This window comes from Mustela nivalis, assembly GCF_964662115.1.
Source record: "Mustela nivalis genome assembly, chromosome: 6".
Classification (NCBI taxonomy): Eukaryota; Metazoa; Chordata; class Mammalia; order Carnivora; family Mustelidae; genus Mustela; species Mustela nivalis.
In genome coordinates, this window is record NC_139025.1 from 50,288,444 (window position 1) to 50,311,509 (window position 23,066).

The following is a 23,066-nucleotide window of genomic DNA, read 5'->3' on the forward strand; positions in this document are numbered from 1 at the left end:
GAAACTGTAAAATATATGTGAAGGTGTGAGTAATAGACATGATAAAAAGCAAAATATCAATTTGGCTTATATTAATTACAAGAGAAAGATAAATTTAAATTACATGATGTCAATGAGTCAGGTAACATATCCTAGTAACAGAGTGAATATAAATTAAAATAATGTCATATAGAACAAATCCCGTGAAAATATTTGTGTTTTCCATTCCTAGGAACTTGTAACACCTCAAACCAAGCAATAAAAAAAAGTTATATGTTATTCTGCAAAAGTGTCAAAAGAGCCTAAATGTTAAACAATAGCAGAAAAAAAGTAACTTTTATAATTCAACTCAATGAAATATAGTACTGCCTTAAAAAGATAGTTTTAAGATCATAGTAACAGAAAACGTGTTAAGTAAACATGACTTCAATTTTCTTCACTCATGATAAAATTATTTTAGTATTAAAAGCATGGGGCGCCTGGGTGGCTCAGTGGGTTAAGCCGCTGCCTTCAGCTCAGGTCATGATCTCAGGGTCCTGGGATCGAGTCCCGCATCGGGCTTTCTGCTCAGCAGGGAGCCTGCTTCCCTCTCTCTCTGCCTGCCTCTCTGTCTACTATGATCTCTGTCTGTCAAATAAACAAATAAAATTTTAAAAAAAAGAAAAGCATGGAAAATTATCATAAAAAGATAGTATAGCAAACCAATAATGGAAGTTACCAGTTTAAAATGTATAACATGAGGGGTGCCTGGGTGGCACAGTCAGTTAAGTATCAGACTCCTGATTTTAGTTCAGATTATGATCACAGAGTCCTAACTTTGAGCTCTGCTCTGCTCTCAACCTAGTGCCTAGTTGAGATTCTCTCTCTCCATCTTCCTCTGCCTCTCCCTTGATTGCATGCATGATCTCTCTCTCTAAAATAAGTAAATAAATCTTTAAAATAAATAAAACATATAACACAATACAGTTATTGTCCTTATTACCTGAATATGTTGTTTTCATTATTACTTTTTAGTAAATAGAAAAAAAAAATCTTGGTTCCCTCCCTAATCCTATTCTTTTTTTAAGATGAAAAATTCCTAAATTGCCAGTTCCTTGGGCATTTGTCCTAATAATAATATCTAGTATTTGTTTAATACATATATGTGTATTGAGAGATTCCTTGTTGTTGAATAAATAAATTCAAATTTGGGGCCATAATATCTCTCAAATATGAAAACCTTTGTCACTTAACATTTTCTGTATCTGTAGATACCCATACATTATTTTTCTATATCTTTGTGTCATGCTGTGAATTGTTAAATCAAAATTATTCTTCCTATGTTGCATGCGAGAGACCTTGGAATTGTACTTCCCAGAATTTCTTGTCATCAGGATTCTGGGTTAGATTACACCAATGAGAAATACTCACAGAAGACTTGAAAAACCAAAGTAAAGGACAAACCATTAACCTCCTCAGATAGTGGTGGGCAACACAAAATTTGTATGAACTCCCAAGTTCCTATGTGAGTGAATCACTCAATTTGGTACTGCAGAAAGGAGAACTCACTAGAACCTGTTTTGTGTAATTTCTTCAGCTTCCTAATCTCCAAAAAGGACATAGTCCTCTGACTCATGTTCTCCAAGCCCTTCTGACAATTCTCTAAGCATATTTAAATTTCTTTTATGATCTTTATTTTGTGAAAATACCTAGGGTATTTGAAAATAGTTATTTACTCTAATAATTGAACATGATTAAACTCTGGTAACAATTTCTACCCAAATCAGTAATTCTATCTATGTCTTTTCTACAGCTGTTCTATACATAGTTGTCCACTGAGGAAAACAAGTTATGCAGAAATGCTATAAAAACAAATGCTAGAATTGCCTTTGAACAATGATTTCCAGGAAATCAAAAAGTCCAATTCATATATAACTAAGGGTTTTTCTAAAATATCTATGTTGACAAATTGTTATAGTAGTTTTTTCCAGTGACATGCAAAGAGGTATTTTGAGTTACATTTTAAATAATTTAATTTAATTTAATATTAAATTAAAAATAAAATATTAATTGTAGTGTGTTTCACTTTGATTCTATTTATAATCAAAGAAAGAAGCAGAATTACTGATAAAAGTAATATTTCAATATTCATGTTATTTTCTTAAGTCATTTGGAAAATTTTAAATTTATCATTTTTTTATACTTTTAAATTATATAATCCAGTAACTCTATTCACTGCATGTGAAGATACTATCTATGATTATCATATAAAATACTGTATTGATAATTCTACTCCCTCAGCCTTTTGATTGGAATTTAATGTAGTCTTTGAGAAGTGACAGTTCATTGATGTAGGCAATAATTTCTTAGAATAAAAATCACAAATCTCTGAAAACTCCAATGGTTTAGGAGTATGTAAGGTATTGGGGTAGATGTCAAATTTGCATAAAAATACAATTTAAAAAGTCTTAAAGGAGATAACTATTCTCACTTTATTCTTATTATTAGTGGTTTGTGCAATTCTAGACAACCAATATTTATAGTCACCCAGATCAGATCACTGTGTCTAAGGACAAATTTACCTTATTCTTGTATCCTATAGAGAACTGGTGGGTCCTTTTTGCTTCCATTTACTAATTTCTATACTTTTCACTTAAACTGACTTACAATTTTTCTTCTTAAAATTACCCTTTGTTCTCCCATAGTAAATTGTATAACTCAAATTATTTACCATCTTCTCTCCTTGAAACAGTCTGGTTAAACAGCTATATGTTCTGAGTATCTTTTAAGGACATTAATATGATATGATGACATTTTCCTGTTTGAACCATTCAAAAATCTTACTCTTTCTCCTTAAGAAATGTCCAATCCCTTACTTTTCTGTTCAGTTCCCCACTTAGCCCCTGAGCTATATATCTTGACACCTATTTCTTGATGATCTAGATAGTTATTTATAATTTCTTCAATATTTGAAATTATCTCCAGAACTCCAGGATTTTGCCAAGCAGAGAGAAAGTAGAGGGGATTGGAACTGAGCTGGGTGAGGTTCGGGAAGAGATTAAAAGGGCTATAGTCATACTGTCTCTATTTGGCAGCCAGTTTCAACTGTAATTCCTTGGAAGAAATACAATACAGATTTTTTCCAAAGAAGTGATGTTAAGAGAATGCATTGGCAGAAGTGATCATGAACTACTGAGATAAAGCGCAGCTAATTCCTCCACAGAGGAATTACCTGACAAATTACTTCTTAGCCATCAGGCCACGATATATATGTTGCTTGTGGTAAACCTTCAAGACTGACGTGGATTAAAAAAAAAAAAAAAAAAAAAAGACTGAAGTGGATACTCTTGCTTTTGCTTTTCCATGATACCTGTATGTCTGCCCATTTTAAAATACTTACCACACTATATTATAGTATTTTTCAAAATGTATTTTTATTACAGAAATAATATATGGATATTTTTATTACAATAGATTGAAACAATGTCTTTATGACAATAAAATTTATCTTCTTTAAATGTGATATCTCTGTTGCTTCTCAAATGTCATAGATAACACTGCTAACAAGGCATTTATATATAGAAGTATACAATTTTAGTTACTTTTCAATTCAATTGGTTTTTATTTATTTTGAGTATGGGGCTTCTGCATAATAATTTTTGAAAAAAGATTTTCTCTCTTAAGAGTTTGAAGACTAATGAATAAGGGAAAGTGTGGGAGAATATATCACTAGATGTCTGATGCTTTAGGAAAGAACTGATAAGTGGCAGAGTCATTTAGAGCAGAGAAAAGATAGGTTATAAAGATTTATAAACTATTGAATTAATTGTCCTTCTATATGATATATTTTAAAATATCTTTTTTTTTTTTAGATTTTATTTATTTATTTGACAGACAGAGATTACAAGTAGGCAGAGAGGCAGGCAGAGAGAGAAAGGAAGGGAAGCAGGCTCCCTGCTGAGCACAGAGCCCAAGGCAGGGCTTGATCCCATGACCCTGGAATCATAACCTGAGCTGAAGGCAGAGGCTTTAACCCACTAAGCCACCCAGACGCCCTATATTTTAAAATATTTTAAACTAGTTTGTCTTTTACTAAATCATCATCTAATGTGTGTTTATTTAGGCCAATAGTTATTAATTTTATTACAACTTATTAGTTAATATAGTCAGGTCCTTGTCTTTTTTACTTCTAATAGCTGTGGGATTTTGTTGATTCTGGAATTATTTAACTCACCTTCCTCCATACCAGTATTTCAACTGTGTACTTTAACTTGATTTGAAACAACTATCTCAGTGAGTCTGTTAGCTTCCAAAGAGTCTGTGCTTGCAGCTGTGGTCTCCCCAAGAAACCTGGAAGATTTTCTCTACAAGCAGTAAAGAGTTTCATCTCTCTCAAGGACTACCTTAGACCTTGCAAGAAGGGGCTCCTTGTCCTCCAGATCTCAGGATACAGGTATCTGGCATGGCTTCTTGCATTATTCAGCCTGACCATGTCTATAGCTAGACACAGTCTGCATGCTTTCACAACATAATATTTCAGACTAAGGAAACATAAAAATGTTAAGTTTGACTCCCCATTATACTTTGCCCTTAAAAGTATCTCTAATAAACAAGTCCAGCAGTTGCAGTATACAAGATCAATATATAAAAATTAGTTATATTTCAATACACTGGGAATGAAGAACCCCCCCAAAATTTAAGGAAATCATTAATTTAACAACAGCATCAGAAAGAATAAAATACATAGGAATTGATTAAAGAATGGTATAAAATCTACACATAGAAAATTACAAAATATTGTTGAAAGAAATTTTAAAAGACACAAATAAATGGAAAGGCACCCCATGTTCATATATTGTGAGACTTAATATTGTTAAGATGGGAATACTCCCCAAATTGATCTACAAATTCAACACAATCCTCAATAAACTCAATCTGTATCTGTAGCAGAAATTAGCAAGCTTATTCTAAAATTTATGTGGAAATACAAGGGACATAGTTTTGCTAAAATAGTCTTGAAAACTAGTAACAAAATTGGAATATTCATAATTCTTTAGTTTAAAACTTACTGCAAAGTGCTCTAGACAGTATGGTCCTGGCATAGTACTTAGAATCTAGAAATAAACCTTTACATTTATGAACAATTGATTTTTTTTGAAAAATTGATTTTTGACAAGGATGCCAAGATAATTTGATAGGAGAAAGGGTAGGGATTTTTTAGAAAATTGGGCTTGGGACAACTGATTTAAAGTAATGAAGTTTGATCCCTAACTTACCAATGTACAGAAATCAACTCAAAATGGATACAATCTGTAGCATTACCCCTTATTTTACCATGACCACACAGTTGTTAAATGACCTTCTCTGGGAGGTACTGTCCTAGCATGAAACCCATAGTCTGGCAGTTTGGACTGCACCAAGCCAAAGGACTCCAGAATGTCTGGTTTCATTCCACCCAGGCAGGCTGGTACTTCACCAAGAGTACAACAAATACCACCCAAAAAACTACAGAATTTTAGGGGGGGAAAGGTGTCTCAAACTTGTAAAGGGAGCTGGACAGAACTTTTTTGTGCAATTTATAGATAGCAGCCACTTTTATAAAGTATTAAACATCTCTTTTTAAAAGATTTTATTTATTTATTTGAGACAGAGAGAAAGATAGCACATGAAGGAGGTGGTGGCAGAAGGAGAGGGAGAAACAGACTCCCCCTGAGCAGGGACCCCAATGCAGAGTTCAATCCCAGGACCCCGGGATCATGACCCGAGCTGAAGGCAGATGCTTAACTGACTGAGCCACCCAGGAGCTCCAAGTATTAAACATCTTTTCAAAAATGTTTGATCAGCATTCCAGTCAATACACTTTAATGATATGAAGCTCCCTTCTGAGAAGTCATATTTTACCCATCCAGCTGATCTACAGTTTGTGAGAAATCCAATATTACCATTTAAATACTTAAAGAAGCAAGGACTTTAACCAACCTTATGAGTTGGGGTCCAGTATACCCTTAACCTAGCCTCTTCTAATGTTAGTATCTTACATAACTGTAGTATTTATCTGTTTGTTGCATTTTAATGGGCAATGCTAGTAGAGAATTTAGGGATTCTAAAATAAGCATCCATTATTTTTTAAAAAAGATTTTATCTATATATTTGAGGGGGGGGGGTGCATGCACAGGAGCAGGGACGAGGGGCAAAAGGAGAAGGAAAAACAGATTCTCCACTGAGCTGGGAGCCTGACTCAGAGCTCAATCCCAAGACCTGGGATCATGACCCCAGCCTAAGGCACATGTTTAACTGACTGAACCACCCAAGCATCCATTTTTTCATTCAATGAATATTTATTCAATGCTTTGCTAATTCCATTCACTAGATTAAAATAGAGAGCACCCCAAAGTGAAATAAGTCAGTCAGAGAAAGAAAAATACCATATGATTTCACCTACAGGTGGAAATTAAGAAAACAAATAAAGAAAAAAGAGACAAACCAAAAACACACTTCTAACTATAGAGAACTGGTGGTTACCAAGAGGAGGCATGTGGGGGAATGAGTAAAATAGGTGAAAGGAATTAAAAGTATACTTATCGGGATGCTTGGGTGGCTCAGTTGGTTGGACAACTGCCTTCAGCTCAGGCATTGATCCCGGAGTCCCAGGATTGAGTCCCGCATTGGGCTCCCAGCTCCATGGGAGTCTGCTTCTCCCTCTGACCTTCTCCTCACTCATGCTCTCTCTCACTGTCTCTCTCTCTCAAATAAATAAATAAAATCTTTTAAAAATAAATAAATAAATAAATAAATAAATAGAAATATACTTATCATGACAAACACTGAGTAATGTTTATTATTGTTGAATCACTATAATTGTACACCTAAAACTAATATAACATATATATTAATTATAATGGAATTAAAATTTTAAAGAATATAAATTAAAAAATAAATGCAAGTTTAAAAAAATAAAAAAAAAAAATAGAATAGCCCAAAGAAGTAGTGTCAGGCACTGTTCTAGGTGCTGGGGAGAGTACAATAAGCAAAATACACAAAATCCCTGCATTTGTGGAGATTACCCTTTGGCTGAGAGATAGACAACAGATAAGCCAAATAAGTTATATAGTATAATAGATTATGCTGAGTAGAATTGTCAAAATTAAAGCAGAGAAGGGACATGGATAGTGCCAGGTAAGAGGAATTGTAGTTTTAAATAATACAGACAGGGGAAGATCTCTCTGATGTTAAATTTGAGCAAAAATATGGAAGAATTTCATACTTGAGCCTTGCAAATACCCTGAAAAGCACATTCCAGGAAGAAGGAGACCCAGAAATGAAGACCCTTGTATAGGAGCAGCATGGGAAGAAAACCCAAGTATTAGGGAGTAGTGTTACAGGAGCAAAATGATTAGGGCACTCCAGATAGGCTTCTACTTTGGACTTTGTGGCTATTGTTCCCTCTGTCCAGAACACTCTTCCTCCAGATGTACAGGTCAATTTTTATCTCCCTCAAATCTCAACTTCTCATAAGGCTTACTCTAACCACCTACTTTAATACTGCAGCCTGCTTGTGCCTCTCTCCTCCATTATAGACCTAGCATTCTGGATCCCCCTTACTATGATCCATATTTACTATTTTTCCTAAAATTAAAAATGTATGTTTTAAGTCATATATGTTGTTTATTGTATGTTTCTTCCTTGCTTGAATGTGAACTTAAGAAGGCAGGCATCACTTTTGCTTGTTTAGTGGTAGATACCAAACATCTAAAGAGGATCTACCACGTGAAAATATTTGATGACTAAATCAATGAATGAATGCAGAATGAATAGTTGGTGAAGAAGTAAGTAAATTGCACTATTGGGTATTTACCCTAAAGATACAAACGTAGTGATCCAAAGGGGCACGTGCACCCGAATGTTTATAGCAGCAATGTCCACAATAGCCAAACTATGGAAAGAACCTAGATGTCCATCAACAGATGAATGGATCAAGAAGATGTGGTATATATACACAATGGAATACTATGCAGCCATCAAAAGAAATGAAATCTTGCCATTTGCAACAACATGGATGGAACTAGAGCGTATCATGCTTAGCGAAATAAGTCAAGCAGAGAAAGACAACTATCATATGATCTCCCTGATATGAGGAAGTGGTGATGCAACATGGGTGCTTAAGTGGGTAGGAGAAGAATAAATGAAACAAGATGGGATTGGGAGGGAGACAAACCATAAGTGACTCTTAATCTCACAAAACAAACTGAGGTTGCTGGGGGGAGGGGATTTGGGAGAAGGGGGTGGGATTATGGACATTGGGGAGGGTATGTGCTTTGGTGAGTGCTGTGAAGTGTGTAAACCTGGTGATTCACAGACATGTACCCCTGGGGATAAAAATATATGTTTATAAAAAATAAAAATTATATAAACAGAAAAAAAAAAAGAAGTAAGTAAATTAATGGCGGGCTTCAAGTGGAGGAATGATATAATAACTTAGATGTATTGTGTAGAACAGCCTAAAGGAAAGTACTTATAGATGAAGGGAAACAATGTATGAAGGCAGGGAAGAGGTATCTGGAGCTTGCACCAACATGAGAGCTTTAGTGACAGCAAAGAGGTGCCTGCATCTTTGTATATTGTTGCTAATAGATTGGAAGTAATTTATAGAACAAAGAGAAAAGTTGAATATCACGTCAAAGATTTTGGTTGAAACATCTGGAAAGATAGTATTTCATGTGACTGAGATGAATGGGTGGAACAGATTTGGGTGGCAGAAACAATCAGGAGGTCCAGACTAAATGTGAGCACCGAGAGAATGAGAAGTCCAAGGATTAAGCCCTGGACACTCCAATATCTGGAATTGAAAGCGTCGAGGAGAGACCAAAGGAGATTAAGCAGAAATAACCACTTAAGTAAGAGGAAAAATCAAATAGGTATGAAGTTCTGAAAACTAAGGATGGGAGTGATCAGTTTTGTCAATTGTTATTGATGGATCAAGTAATATGTTTTTAATGAATATTTAATATTGATAGAGTAACATGGAGGCTTGACAAAGCATGTGACCTCCCCCACCACATACACATATCACTTCCAACACATAACATCCAGTTTCTTTCTTTGTGTTATATAATTACTGCTGATAGTGATCTCGTGAATATTTCTTTCTCTCCCTAATACAATGGCATTGTACTTAACATCTTAAACTTTCATTCATTTGACCTCTGGCCAGTGAATTTCCAAAATGCGGTTACAGATTGTTTACTTCTTATTTGAAACAGTCACAACTCAAATACACAACCAATATGAATCAATAAAACCCATTTCTCTGCCTATTTCTGTAACACCTTAGTTGCATGTCATTGATCAGAGCCTCTCTGAGTTTCGGTGTCTTTTTACACAGTTAAGGAAAATATATTGGATTATTTAGGGATTACCAATCCCTCTAAACTTGAAAGGAAATCCCTGAACATCAGGTACCCTGTGGCTCAAGTATTGACGTGATAACTGATTGTACAGAAAGGAGCAGAGACTCCAAAAAGAATGCATGAGACTGTATGAGACAAATTTTGCCTTAAGTCAGCCATAGGCACCAGTCTCCATGTACTTAAGCTGTTTCAGGAAGTTTACAACTCCATACAAGCATTGGACCTTAATTTCACCATAAGAGCTCACAAATTTTATGATCGTGCATATTGTTACTACTAAAACCTCATTAAGATCTGCAGTTACCTAATTGAAGTATAAAATGATGTGCAATGTTAATGAAATGACAATGACACTCAAATGTCATTGTGAAGATTTAGAGCAGTAACAAGTTTTAAAGCATCTAAAATTGTATGCCACTATGTATGAGAGGCCAATCATTTCATCAATAAATGTTTATTATCTCAATAAAATCAACTTAAATTACTTGGGGGAACAGAACTATATTATAATATAGGTAACAGATGATAATTTAACTATATGTATTATCTAGCTATAAATGATTATATCAATTAAGCTGATACTTTATATCAAAATTTTCAATTTTGTTGAAAACACTTATTTAAAGTTAATTAAATGCCCTCTCAATTTTTTATTTATTTTAGACCTATGAAAAGGGGCATTTCTGGGTCTTTAATCTAAGGGAACAGAAAAATGATATGAAAAGTTTTCAAACCCACCAAATTAAAAATGAATCTAATAATTTTACTATATATTTTATCCTTGAATTTGTGATCTCACTGTAACATTAAATAAATGGCCCTAAATGTGCATAAACCTGAGAAAGAAATGAACCACTCATTCTGTTGTATAGGCCAGAGTGTAATAACTTTACCCACACAAGGTCTCAAATATCTGTTGATTGATAGGTAACACCATTCAATCCTCAGGTCAAAAAATTCTGGGCATTTAATTTCTCTTGTTAAAATATATTTTAACTAACAATATCAGAGACTAGAGGTGACTGAGCAGGCTATAGGAAAAATCTCATTATCCAGAGCAATAAATGTGGAGACCTAGTATTTGTAGACCATAATGATGGGATTCTGTTTTGATCTGTAATGTATGTAAGTGAAAATCAACATACAGTGTATTTGGGGAAAAATCCATACATTTGAACCTAATATATATTATTGAATATCATCTTCACTGTGACTTAAGCTTTTATTACATCCTAATTGACAAAAACTTCATGCCAGCCTTCATGAATACCACTCTGTTTCCCTAAAATTATGCCAGTGATGGTAAGACTGTCCTATGCTGTGTTGCCTCGTGGTCTATTATAGAGGAACATCCAATGGTCAGAAAGACGACAGGAAACAAGATTCCCTTCCTCCAACATTCCACCTGAATAGACATTAACAAGCCATCCAACTTTCAATTTCTTATTTTTCTCACCTATAAAATTGCAATAATTAATTGATTCAAGTATTAATTTTGTGACTATTACATAATGGCCATTTTTATAGACTGTGAAACAGTTGTAAAGTGACAGTTATAGACAGGACAAATGAGGCACCTGCTTTTATAAAATGTCATTCTTATGTAAGTGAAGCATGAGACACATACATAAGAGCATATCATCTGCTCTGACGTCCTGTGCAAAAAGAACTGCTGATGAATTGGTAATTCAAGTCTTCCTTAAAGGCATATGAATGAAGGGAAGGAGTGAAGATTTATGGTAAAAAATATCACCTAGAGGATAGCAATTGTAGAAGTCCTGAATTGGAAAGTTTTATTATATCTGATTAACACAATGGAGGATATTTGGGACAAGTGAAATGCCATTGAAGATGAAGTAAGAAAGAGATAGGAAGCACAGCATGAAGGACCTTAAAGGAAAGTAAAAAGCTTCAATTTTGTTCTAAAGTAGTAAAAAGCCATCAGAAACTTTTTTTTTCAAAACAATTAATAGACTTCAGAACAGTTTGGGATTTACAGAAAGATGTAGTGGAAAGTACAGAGCTTTCCTATAACCCCTCAACTCCCCCTGCCACCCACAGAATTTGCCCTATTATTAACACCTTGAATTATGTGCTATCTTTGTTACAATTGATGAGCAAAATTGTTACATTAACTAAATTCCATAGTTTACATTCAGGTTCACTTTCTGTGTTTCATAATCTCTGTGTCTTGATAGATGTATAATGGTGTAGATCCCCTACTACAGTGTCATACAGAATAGTTTTGTGTGCCTAAACATCCTGTTCTCTACCTATTCATCCCTTCCTCCTACACAGAACACCTAGCAATCAGTAATCATTTTACTGTCTCCATAGTTTCGCCTTTTCCAGAATGCCGTATAGTTAGAATCATACACTATATAAACTTTTCAGCTTGGTTTCTTTCACTTAGCAATATGCTTTTAAGTTTCTTCCATGTCTTCATGGAGTGATAACTCATTTCTTTTTTATTGCTGAATAATATTCCATTGTCTTGATGTACCACCGTTTATTTATTTATTTATTGAAGAACATCTTGGTTACCTCAGAGTTTTAGAAATTATAAATGAAACTGCTATAAATATTCTTGTGCAAGCTTATGGGTGAACAGACATTCTCAACTTATTTAATTAAATAACAAGCACTGAAATTGCTAGATTGACAGTAAGAGTATGTTTAATTTCACAAGAAACTGTCAAAATGGGTTCCAAAGTGGCTGTGCCATTTTGCATCCCCACCAGCAATAAATGCTATTGCACCATAACCTTGTCATAATTTGGTGTTTTCAGTGCTTTGGATTTTAACCTCTTTAATAAATGTGTAGTGGCGTCTTACTATTCTTTTAATTTTAAATTCTCTGACGTCATATGATATTGTTCATCTTTTTGTAAGCATACGCTATCTGTTATTTTTTTCTTAGTGAGATGTCTGTTCAAGTATTATGTTCACTTTTTAATTTATTACTCTTATTCTTAAAGAGTAAGTACTCTTAAGAATTTTTAGTGTATTTTAGATACTGTCCTCTTACCAGATATGTATTGCAAAGATTTTCTCCCAGTCAGTGGATTCTTTTCATTCTCTCATTTCTGTGTCTTTTGCAGAATAAAAATTTTAATTTTAATGCAGTCCAGTGTATAAAATTTCTCTTTCATGGATTATTTTTGTTTGCATGTGAATATATGGTTGTTCCAGCCTTATTTATTTATTTATTGAGAAAAATTTCTCCATTGAATTGTCTTTGCTTCTTTGTCAAAAATCAATTCAACATCAGAACCTATAAAAGGAGCAATCAATTATTTGAGTCCTTGTTTTTCATATGTTAGCCCTGCTATATCAAGAAAGAATTATAATGGCAGTAGGAAGAGGATTAAAAGAGATTAGGGATTAGATTAGTCAAAAGAAATTGCTAGTATTTTGTGATGTGAGGATGAAAAAATAAGAAATTAGAACTTAATAATGTTTTAACAATGTGAATATAAGGAATGAAGACAGATAACCTCTCTAAGTCGCATTTGGCCTGAGACTCTGTGAGTTTAACATTATCAGGAAATTTGAAATTTGTTAAAATTTGGGTAGGCTTTGTTTATTTCTGTTTATGTTTTTATTTTTGTTTGAAAACTACTGTCTTTGTAAGTTAAATTTTCATTTTATTTCAAATTTGATATCATTTAAATTATTATGTTATTATACCAACATACCTGGGATGGTTAGGAGACATGAAGAAAGACCCAGTAAAAATGTGTCCTCAAGATATCAGCATATTGAATACCTTATCCTCCTTTTCAAATGACAGTGGCAAGAATGATGAGTAATATTTTGCCTTTGAGACTAACTTTTAATGATTATTACAATATAGATCACAATGTGTTGGTTTCTTCTTAAATTTTAATTAAATCATTTCTGGTAATTATCCAAATGTTAAAAGAAAATGGTATTCATGTAAAGTCTTGTCACAGTGTTAACACTTTTAAAAAGACCAAAGAATAAAAAAACCAATAGATTTTACTAGTAAATTCCTCATAAACTGAAACTTGGAAAGAAACTTGTCATACTAATGATAATAATCTTGTACAAAAACATAGTCCACTTATATAATTAGGTAAAATCACATAGGAGAAAGTAACAATTGCTACAATTTTAAAATGAAATCCCCATCCTCTGGGGAGGAATGGTGTAATCATTACAGCAAGGTTTCTAAAAATATTGCTTTTAATTTTCTTTTTATTTTGGATACATAAAGACCATAATCTTTGGAAGCCTCTTAGTCAAATCCACTTTCGGTGATAACAAGCATTCCTACAGAAAGTCAGGAAAATGGTTCTACCTGGATTGTGGTGGAGCTTTCCTATATTCTTCCCCTTATACCTCTTATATGCTTCCAGATCTCTTTTAGGCAATGCTTGTCAAATGATATCTGATTGCCATATTGTTGCAGATATGAAATTTACTGAGTTCTACCAACATGTCACTTGCTGTAATAAACATAATCCCTGAATACGTTTATAAATAATAGCATATTTGCATAGATAACTATATATATAAAAGACTGAGAAAAGAAAATTTTATTTTGTGCAAGTCATGCATTTATCAAATAAAAGCAATTAAAAACTTTATGCTCTGAGTTATTTTCATTATTTATTTATATATAATGGTGTAAAGGAGGGGTAACTCCTCGATATACAGATTCCCTCAGAAAGGTTGTTTTCTCAATTTTCAATGTTGGAGGAAACATAAAAGTCACATAGTTTGAACTATGAATCCAATCCACAAAACCCCTCTAAAATGTCTAATTCTGCGGTTCTCAAATCTGGCTCCAGTTTGGATCATCCCAGGAATTATTTTTAAATTACTGATACTCAGGACCTATCCAGAAGAGTTTAATTAGAATATCTTGGGATAAGTTGTGTTCATCAATGTTTTAAAAACCTCCCTCTATAGGGATCATGTGGCACCAGAGTTGAAAAGTACTGTTTCAGCTTATATATGTGCCAACTAGTTAGAATCATTCGCATAACTATTCCCTCATACTATATGAATAAGACTAATTATGAAACTCTGAAGTCTCTGAATATTAGTAAAAGTTTGCTCTGGGGACACATGGGTGGCTCAGTTGGTTAAGCCACTGCCTTCAGCTCAGGTCATGATCCCAGGGTCCTGAGATTGAGTCCCACATCAGGCTCCTTGTTCAGCGGAAGGAGTTCAGTAAGCCCTTTCCCTAGCAAACAGCCGTTTTGTGTGTGTGTGTGAAAATTTTATTAAACAATAATAATAGCCATACAAAGTCTCTAGGAATTATCCTATGTGCTTACAACAACTTGAGGAAAAATTTGATTTATTCATTAAAATCCATGAAATCTGTTTAAGAACAGCAAATCTGTGACATTTGAGCCATTGAATCTGGTTCTACTCCTCACCCAGTTCTCCCATGCCCCAGCTCCTTGTTACTGAAATGACTCCCAGTTGCTCTCCTTCAAATAAGTCTGGCAAAGAAGACAGAGCCTTCCATTTTCCTCAACTCCTACTTCATGGCTACAATTTCACTCATTAGGGACAAGCCCCAGTAGCCCTGTGTGGTGACAGCACACTTCCACTCAGGCACCACAGAGTAAACTGGGGCTCTTCATGGTAAAAATTTATGTAAGAGAAGAGTTTCACAGCAATAGGGCATTAAGGTAACAATATGTTAAATGAAACCCAAGCGACCAGAAAACTAATGTAGCTTCCTAAACTATTAATTCCAGGGAAGAGTATAGAATTTGGAAAACTTTAGGGTTGTTGACAGTTATTCTCCTAAGTGTGTTAAAATACATCTAGAAATAATATGCAAAAAATGTTTAAATAGTTTGAACATAACATTAATACACACATTTAATCTATGTGACAAAGTAAAATATTCATTTTTATTTTTATTTTAAAACAAATGTAAACCAGGTCACCACCCCTACTATCAAAATATATAATATTCCCATGACTCCAGAGTTCCCTTGGGCCCCCATGTCATTGATCTCCTTCCTAACCCCAGCCCCTTGGAAACACAGATCTAATTTATGTCTCCATAATTTTGAATTTTCTAGAATGTCATTCAATGGAATCATATAGCTATTTATTTTCTGTGACTAAGTGACTTGTTTCATTTGACGTAGCACTTTTGAGATTCATCCATATCACTGTATGTATCAGTAGCTAATTCCTTTTAATGACTGAATAGTAGTCTCATGTGTGAAGTATCAAGATTTATCTGTTCATTATTTGTTGAACATTTAGATTGTTTTTAGCTTGGGGCCATTATTCATAAAGGTGTTATAAACATTTACAAATATGTTTAGTGTGATAATGGTTTTCCTTTCTTTTTTAATTAAAAAAAAAAAAACTAGGAGAGATGCTGCTGGGTTTTGGTGAATAAATGTTTAACTTTATACACAATGCCATAAAGTATTTTCTGAAGTGGCCGTATTGTAAAATAAAAACATTCTAATATATATAAAAGAACTTTACATATCCTGGAACTGCTTACCTCTTTAAACACAAGGGAAGGCTACTTCAGGACTTCAATGGAAGATAATGCCTTAGAGAACATATCTCCCCTTGCCACGGTCACCTTTCTGCAGAGAAGTAATTGTAGTTTAGATTCAATTACTCCGTTTATTCATAAGGCTTCCTTATAAAATAAGCAAAATGGCCACAGCAACTGGAAGCTCATTTTTTTCTTCATCTTTTTACCCCAGATTTTTTTTTTCCTACTTTAGGCGTTAGCACACCCAAATTCTGTTTTCTCTCTCTCTCTCTCTCTCACACACACACACACACACACACACACACACACACACACACGATGTGCCTGTTATTTCTAGCCTCTCACTTCCTGGAGCGAATGTAGACCTTCTGTAACAGCCTAATGCTAAGTATTCTAGTTCAGAATTTGAAAAGAAGAAAGAAAGTAAAGACCATGGAGATGGGAGGAAGTTCACAAGGAAATGCCAAGTGAAAATAATCTGTGTAATAAAGGAGAAGGGAGAAACACTCTGAGAAGTGCCTGAGAGAATTTGGGAAGAAGAAAAAAGAGAATATTGGAACTATTTTCAGTATTATGACTGAAGAGTCCCAATAATGTTTTTGGCAGGTGTGAGTAGAGATTGAAATTCCTTTTAAATTACTTTCTGGCTTCTGCAGTACGTTTGCCTGCAGATGATGTCACTTCCAACGGAATCAGTGTTCACTTGCTGGTGGCTCCAATTGGATGACGGTTGTGAAAAACAGAATCTCTGTGAATATGTATGTGTATAGGAGGGAGAACTAATTGGTGTGATGCTGTTAAACTCATTTGTTACTTTTTAATTCTCTTTAAAGCTACCACACATCTATTACTTTGGAGGCAGCAGAGCATCTGTCTTTGAAGTCAGACAAGACTCAGTTAGTACCTGCAGTTCATTAACTGTGTGACATTGGACTAGTTCTTTAACTCATTTCCCTCACCTTAAAATGCATTAATAAGAGATTAACTCTCAGACCTCTGTTGGATTTTAAATGAAATAATGTAATAAAATGCTTATTAAGTTTCTGGAATATAATAAAAGTAAAGCAATAATAGTTATTATTGGCTGTTGGTTGCTTTTTATGAAAAAAAAAAAAAAAAAAAAAAAAAAGGAACAACAGGGCTCCAGATGGCTAAGTCAGTTCAACATCTGACTCTTCATGCTCCATAATCAGTACAGAGTCTGCTTGACATGCTCTCCCTCTGCCCCCCCCACATTTGCATGTTCTCTCTAAATAAATAAACAAAATCTTAAAAAAATGAAGAAAATAAGAACACCAAAAAAGAATGACACAGAGAGAGACATAGGGGTTGATAAGAGAAAACTTCCTGAAAAATATGCTTGATGGATGTCAGAAAAATGTGTTTGGAATAGGTGAATGACTGATTGATTGCATTCACAGAAACTTTTCACAATCCTATTTATATAGTGAGTGTTTAATGTCAATGATATTAAAAATATTTCAAAGGGACTACTACTTTCATTAAGTTTCTCTCTTCCACATCTCAGTGCTTTCCTATTTAAACATTTCATTCTTTAGAAATACTAACGCTCTTCACAATTTAATGATGATTAATGTAGATAAAATATTCTTTATAATGTATAGTTAGAAGAAATATCTAAATAAAAGGTCAAAGTATTTTTTTATTTTAGCTTTATTGCCAACTCTATATATAAATTTTACCAATCTTCCTTAAAACATTCTTTCAGTATGTTTAATGTAAATTATTTATTACAAAATGACATAAATAATTAAAATGTATGATCTAGCTACTGCTTTGTTATGTTTTGTGTCTTGTTAAGGTTAATGATTAAAAAGGCCTCATGTAAATGACTGTTTATGGCTTGGTACAGATGCATTTACTCTTGTTTCAGATAAAATTGTTAGTTATCTAATAAATAAAATAAACAAGAATCCTATGTTTAGAATAAGACTGAAATAGTATTTGGACTAATGCTTTTTTTGAAAACAACTATAATACTGGATTACATATATTTTAGCAGCTTCTTACCTCATCAAATTATAGTTAAGATAGGAAGAAATAGGGGTGCCTGGGTGGCTCAGCCAATTAAGGGCCTGCGTTCAGCTTGGGTCATGATCTTGGGGTCCTAAATTCAAGCCCCACGTAGGGCTCCCTCCTTCTCCCCTCCCTCTACCATTCTCCCTCCCCTCAGTAGTGCTCTCTTGCTTTGCTCGCAAAAGAAGAAAAAGAACAAAACAGAATCTGTGAAGACACCTATCATATATTAATGAAAACCAGTGAATTGCAGACAAGGATAAGAAAAGTTCTACCTTCATAAAGTGAAACCACAAAAAAGATAAGATATAAAAAAAGAAACCTCTAAAAGTATCCAGAAGGGGAAAAAAACAAAAATACCTTCAAAGGAGTGACAGTTTGGCTGTAGAAGGCAGAAGCCAGAGGTCAATGCAACTATATGTAAACCATAATATGGTTCATCTTAATTAGCTGAGGGATTAGGTTTAAACAAATTTCATAACACATTCTAAAAAAATAATTTGGTAACTGTTATGGGTTGAATTATGTTGCCTGAAAAGGATACAATGACATCTTCACTTAGGGTTGTTGCAGATGTCATTAGTTAAGATGAGGTCACACTGGAGTAGAGTGGACACCAATGTGTGCACATGTGAAAAAACAGAGACACAAGGAGAATACCAAAGAAAAGGCAGAGAATAGAGTTAGTGCAGCTGAAAATCAAGAAATGTCAAAGTTTGACAGCAAGTCATCAGTAGCTAAGAAGAGGCAGGGAAGGATTTTCTTACAGTTTTCAGAGAGAATGTGGTTCCCTACTACATGATACCGAACTTCTAACCTCCAGAACAATGAAACAATAAATTTCTGTTGTTTTAAGCCTCTGGTTAATGATACTTTGCAGAGTTGTCCTAGGAAGCAAACACAGTAACTTAGTCAGTTACAGAGATGTGATATTGAGTATTTCTTACAACTCTGTTAAAAGAGATATTGTTATTATTAAATGGTCGATATTAAATGGAATTGCTGGTTTCCTGAATGGCTCAATAAGTTAAGTGTCTGCCTTCAGCTTAGGTCATGATGCCAGGGTTCTGGGATCGAGTCCTGTATTAGGCTCCCTCCTCCGTGGGGAGTCTGCTTTTCCCTCTCCCTCTGCCCTTCCCCCCTGCTCATGCTCTCTCTCTCTCTCTCTCTCTCACTTGCTCTCAATAAATAAATAAATAATCTGGGGGGGGGGGGGAAGAAATGGAATTGCTGTTACTTCCCTAATGTTGTTATCAAAAGTTCCTACTGTGGAGGCTACAAATGATAGTATGAGTATCATTTTAATGATACTCATAAATTAATTAATAAGAACCATATTAAACAAGAGATGACACTAATATTTCCAAAAATCAACAAATAAATTATATTAAATTAGAATGATTTGATCAATAATTTACACTAATAATTTATATGACTGGGTTAGTAGTTCCATATATATTAAATGTTATTAAATTATGGAGCTAAATTACTATATTACTAAAACTTAGTATTTCAGTGTCATTTATTTATAAATATATTTGTTGCCTCTATAGTCCTAAAATATTTTAAATAACGTTCATATGTATTGTGCAAATAGATATGCCACAACTTTTAAATTGGAAACAAATGCTGATTGTAAAAATAACTATAAGAAATTAAAAACATGAATAATATTATAACTATTAAAGAAATTGACAAGTCAATAGTTAGTTGAAGGGGTTTTTTCTTCTTTTTTTTCTGGATATTTTAGAGAATTTTCTTTGTATCTTAACATTTTTTAGAAGTTTTGCTATACACTTTTACGGATATAATTTTTCTGTCTTGCCTGAGGTTCATTGGGTTCCATGAATGTGTGATTAGGTCTTCAGTTGACAACTGAATTATAGTTAATATTCAAGAAATTTACTAGTACTCAATAGTCAATTGAATAGTCATAAAACCCTAGTACAGTGGGATTCTTAGAGTAAATTTAACAGAATTAAAATAATTTATTCTAAATCTATAGAAACTTTTCTAGATAATAGAAAATGGGGATGGAGATATTCTCAAATAGACATAAACTTGACATCAAAACCCAAAAAGGGCTACATGAGACAGGAAAACTATTCTCAATCTTAGAGATGCACTGGGTGTATATGGAAAATCATAGACATAGTATTATCAAACCAAATTCATCAATGTATAAAAATGATAATGTATCATGTCCAAGTTTATTTTTCTCCTCCAGAAATTGAAGTTTGGTTTAACATTAGAAAGTTAATAAAGGTAACACAACATATAGCAAAATAAAGGAATATAATCACATCTTCTCTCTAGAATTAGAAAAAAAATTTGATAAAATTTAGTTTTTATTATAAAAACTCATAGAGAAATAGGAATAGAAAGTGAGTTGCTTAACTTGATAAACTAAAACCCCAAAACTATGATAAACATCAAGGTTAATAATGAAATATTAAAATATTTCTCTCTCCATTTGGATGAAAGACAAAGTTATACACCTGTTCATATGCTTTTGAATGGTTGCAACTCTGTAAAATATATTTCTCTTTTACTAGGTGAATCTCTATAAGATTTTATCCTATATTCTTATGAATACCCTTTACTCTAATTCTAGTAGTAGTTTTATAAGTTTCTTAAAGATTTCCTTTTTGTTTGTTTCTTAAAAGTTTTCAATGCAAAAACAGTGTCTTCTGTGATAAACACAGTTTTAATTCTTCCATTCTAATATCTATGTTTTCTATCTTCACCCTGTAGCTAATCCTCAAGGCAATATTTAATAGAAGTGACACTAGGCACTCTTGCCTTCTTTTCAATCACAAAGGGGAAATATTCAGTATTTCACTATTATATACAGTGTTAGCTATTGTATGTTTTTAAAGATGTATGTTTTTAGACTGTGGAAATATTTTTTGACTCCTACTTTGCTGAAAACTTTTGTTATGAATAAAGTTTTAATTTTACCAGATGATTTTGTCCAATCTTTCTGATGAGCAATTGTTTTTTCTCCTTAATTTTGTTAAGGTGGAAATTATGCTGATTAAATTTTTGATGATTAAACAATCTTGATTTCTTGGATTCAATTCCAGTGGTCATCATATATTTTTCATTCCAAATTTTCCCGATTTCTACTTGACAATATTTTGCCAAGGATTTTTCGAGACTGTGTTTCTGGGGATAATTTGTCTATAAGATTCTTGTCTTATAATGACTTAGGCTTTAATATCAAATATATTCTGATTTGTAAATATTATTGGGAGATACCTCACCCCCTGCAAAGCAGACCTTGTCGGCCATATGTTGTAGATATCACCAATAACATGGCAGTGCTCAGCCTGATGTTAAAAGGAGTGAGACTTGAGGAAACAGTGGGGCATAGTAGAAATGAACAAGCACAGATTTTATTGTCAGATAATTATAAAAATCATAGAGCCAGCACCTACCAGCTCTCTTATCTTGGTTCATGATCCTGAAACATTCTCCAGTAGATTTCCTACATGCAAGTACCCTTCTCATAGTCTGCTTTCTGGAGAACATAATCTGTGACTGGAAATGAATGTAAGTTTCTTCGTGTATCTTAGGGTTGTAGAAACAAAGTCTAGTCATTTCTGTTGTTTATGTGAACAAACACAAAGGTTATGGAAGGAATAAGAGTTAGAGACACTTCAAAATCAGTGGGACAACCAGTCCAGGAAAGAGATTGGGACTGGTAGAGCTGAACATTAGTTCTCAAGGGTGAAGCTGAAATTGAGCACCTCATCAAGAAAGCACTCCCCCGCAACCGCCATCTTTGTAGAAACGATTACTCTAGCAGAAGCTACCAGCCAACCAGACAGAGCCATCTGAGTTCTGGAATACTTCCCCACCACTGACTGACAAGTTATGAAGAGAGATTTTTGCCTCTTATATTCCCCTTCAGAGCCCAAGAGCAGAGAACCCAACTCTCAGGTGAGGGTGAAGGGCATCTCTCCCAATTCACACCACCTATAACCAACTTATTACAAGCAAAGATGACCTGTACTGCAGTGCAGAATAAGGGATAATCTCTGAAAAAAACTCAAGATTGGAAAATTTTAATAGAAAAGACAGTTCTGAATACGAAAACTATTCCACTGTAGTAACCAAGTGCAACTGAAATTTTATGGAATGAACCAAAATGTTGTGATGAAGGCTCCCAGCATGTAGTGAAAAGAAGAGGTTCAATAGATACATTATTGAGGGACAGTTGTTAAGAAAAATTTTTCATATTTATTTTTTAAAAATCACTGGAAAGGGTTTTGTCCCTCATTTTCTAAGAATGTTTATAAAAAGTTGTCATTTTTTTCTTCCATAAACATTTCACCAATAAAAGCATCCATATGTAGAAATCTGTGTAAGAAATTTTCATTTACTAATTCAGTCTTTTGTTAGATATAAAACTATTAAGGCTATTCAACTTTTCCATTTATCTTTTGTTAATCTGGGTATTTCTAAGAGATTTTTCTATTTCACTTAATTATTGCTAAAATGTACTCAATATTTTCTTCTTTTCCTTTCAGATATAGAGATATACCTAGTTTAATTCTTTTTTTTTAAGTTTTTTTAAATTTATTTATTTGTTAGAGAGAGAGAGAAAGAGAGAGAAAGCACAGGCAGGCAGAGTGATAGGCAGAGGCAGAGGGAGAAGCAGGCTCCCCACTGAACAAAGAGCCTGATGTGGGACTCAATCCCAGGACTCTGGGATCATTACCTAAGTTGAAGGCAGCCCTTTAACCAAATGAGCCACCCAGGCATCCCTACCTAGTTTAATTCTTGATACTATAATTTCCTTTCTCTTTTTTCTCCTTCACTTTTATTTCTAAAGATTTTATTTACTTATTTGACAGAGAGAGAGATCACAGGTAAGTAGGGAGGCAGGTGGCTGGGGTCAGGGGTGGAGGTGAAGCAAGCTCCCCGCTGAGTAGAGAGCCAGATGTAAGGCTCAATACAAGGACCTCGAGATCATGACCCAAGCTGAAGGCAGACACTTAACTGACTGAGCCACCCAGGTGCCCCCAAAAACCACTTTTATAGTTCACATATGACCAATGACATTTTAAAAGAACATTCACAAAAAATCTATATCTAATATTTTGCTTAATTGTGAAAGACCAAATGTCTTCTCTCTAATATCA

General features: G+C 33.9%; 1 long non-coding RNA gene across 1 annotated transcript in view; it reads right to left on the bottom strand.

Annotated features, from left to right (window-relative positions):
- The window catches only part of LOC309867019, a 204,123-nt gene extending 188,156 nt beyond the window's left edge, over window positions 1–15,967 (bottom strand). The window contains exon 1 of the long non-coding RNA XR_014312929.1: window positions 15,880–15,967. This is a non-coding gene — a long non-coding RNA (uncharacterized lncRNA). The remainder of the gene's footprint in view (window positions 1–15,879) is intronic.
- Window positions 15,968–23,066: the final 7,099 nt, after the last annotated feature.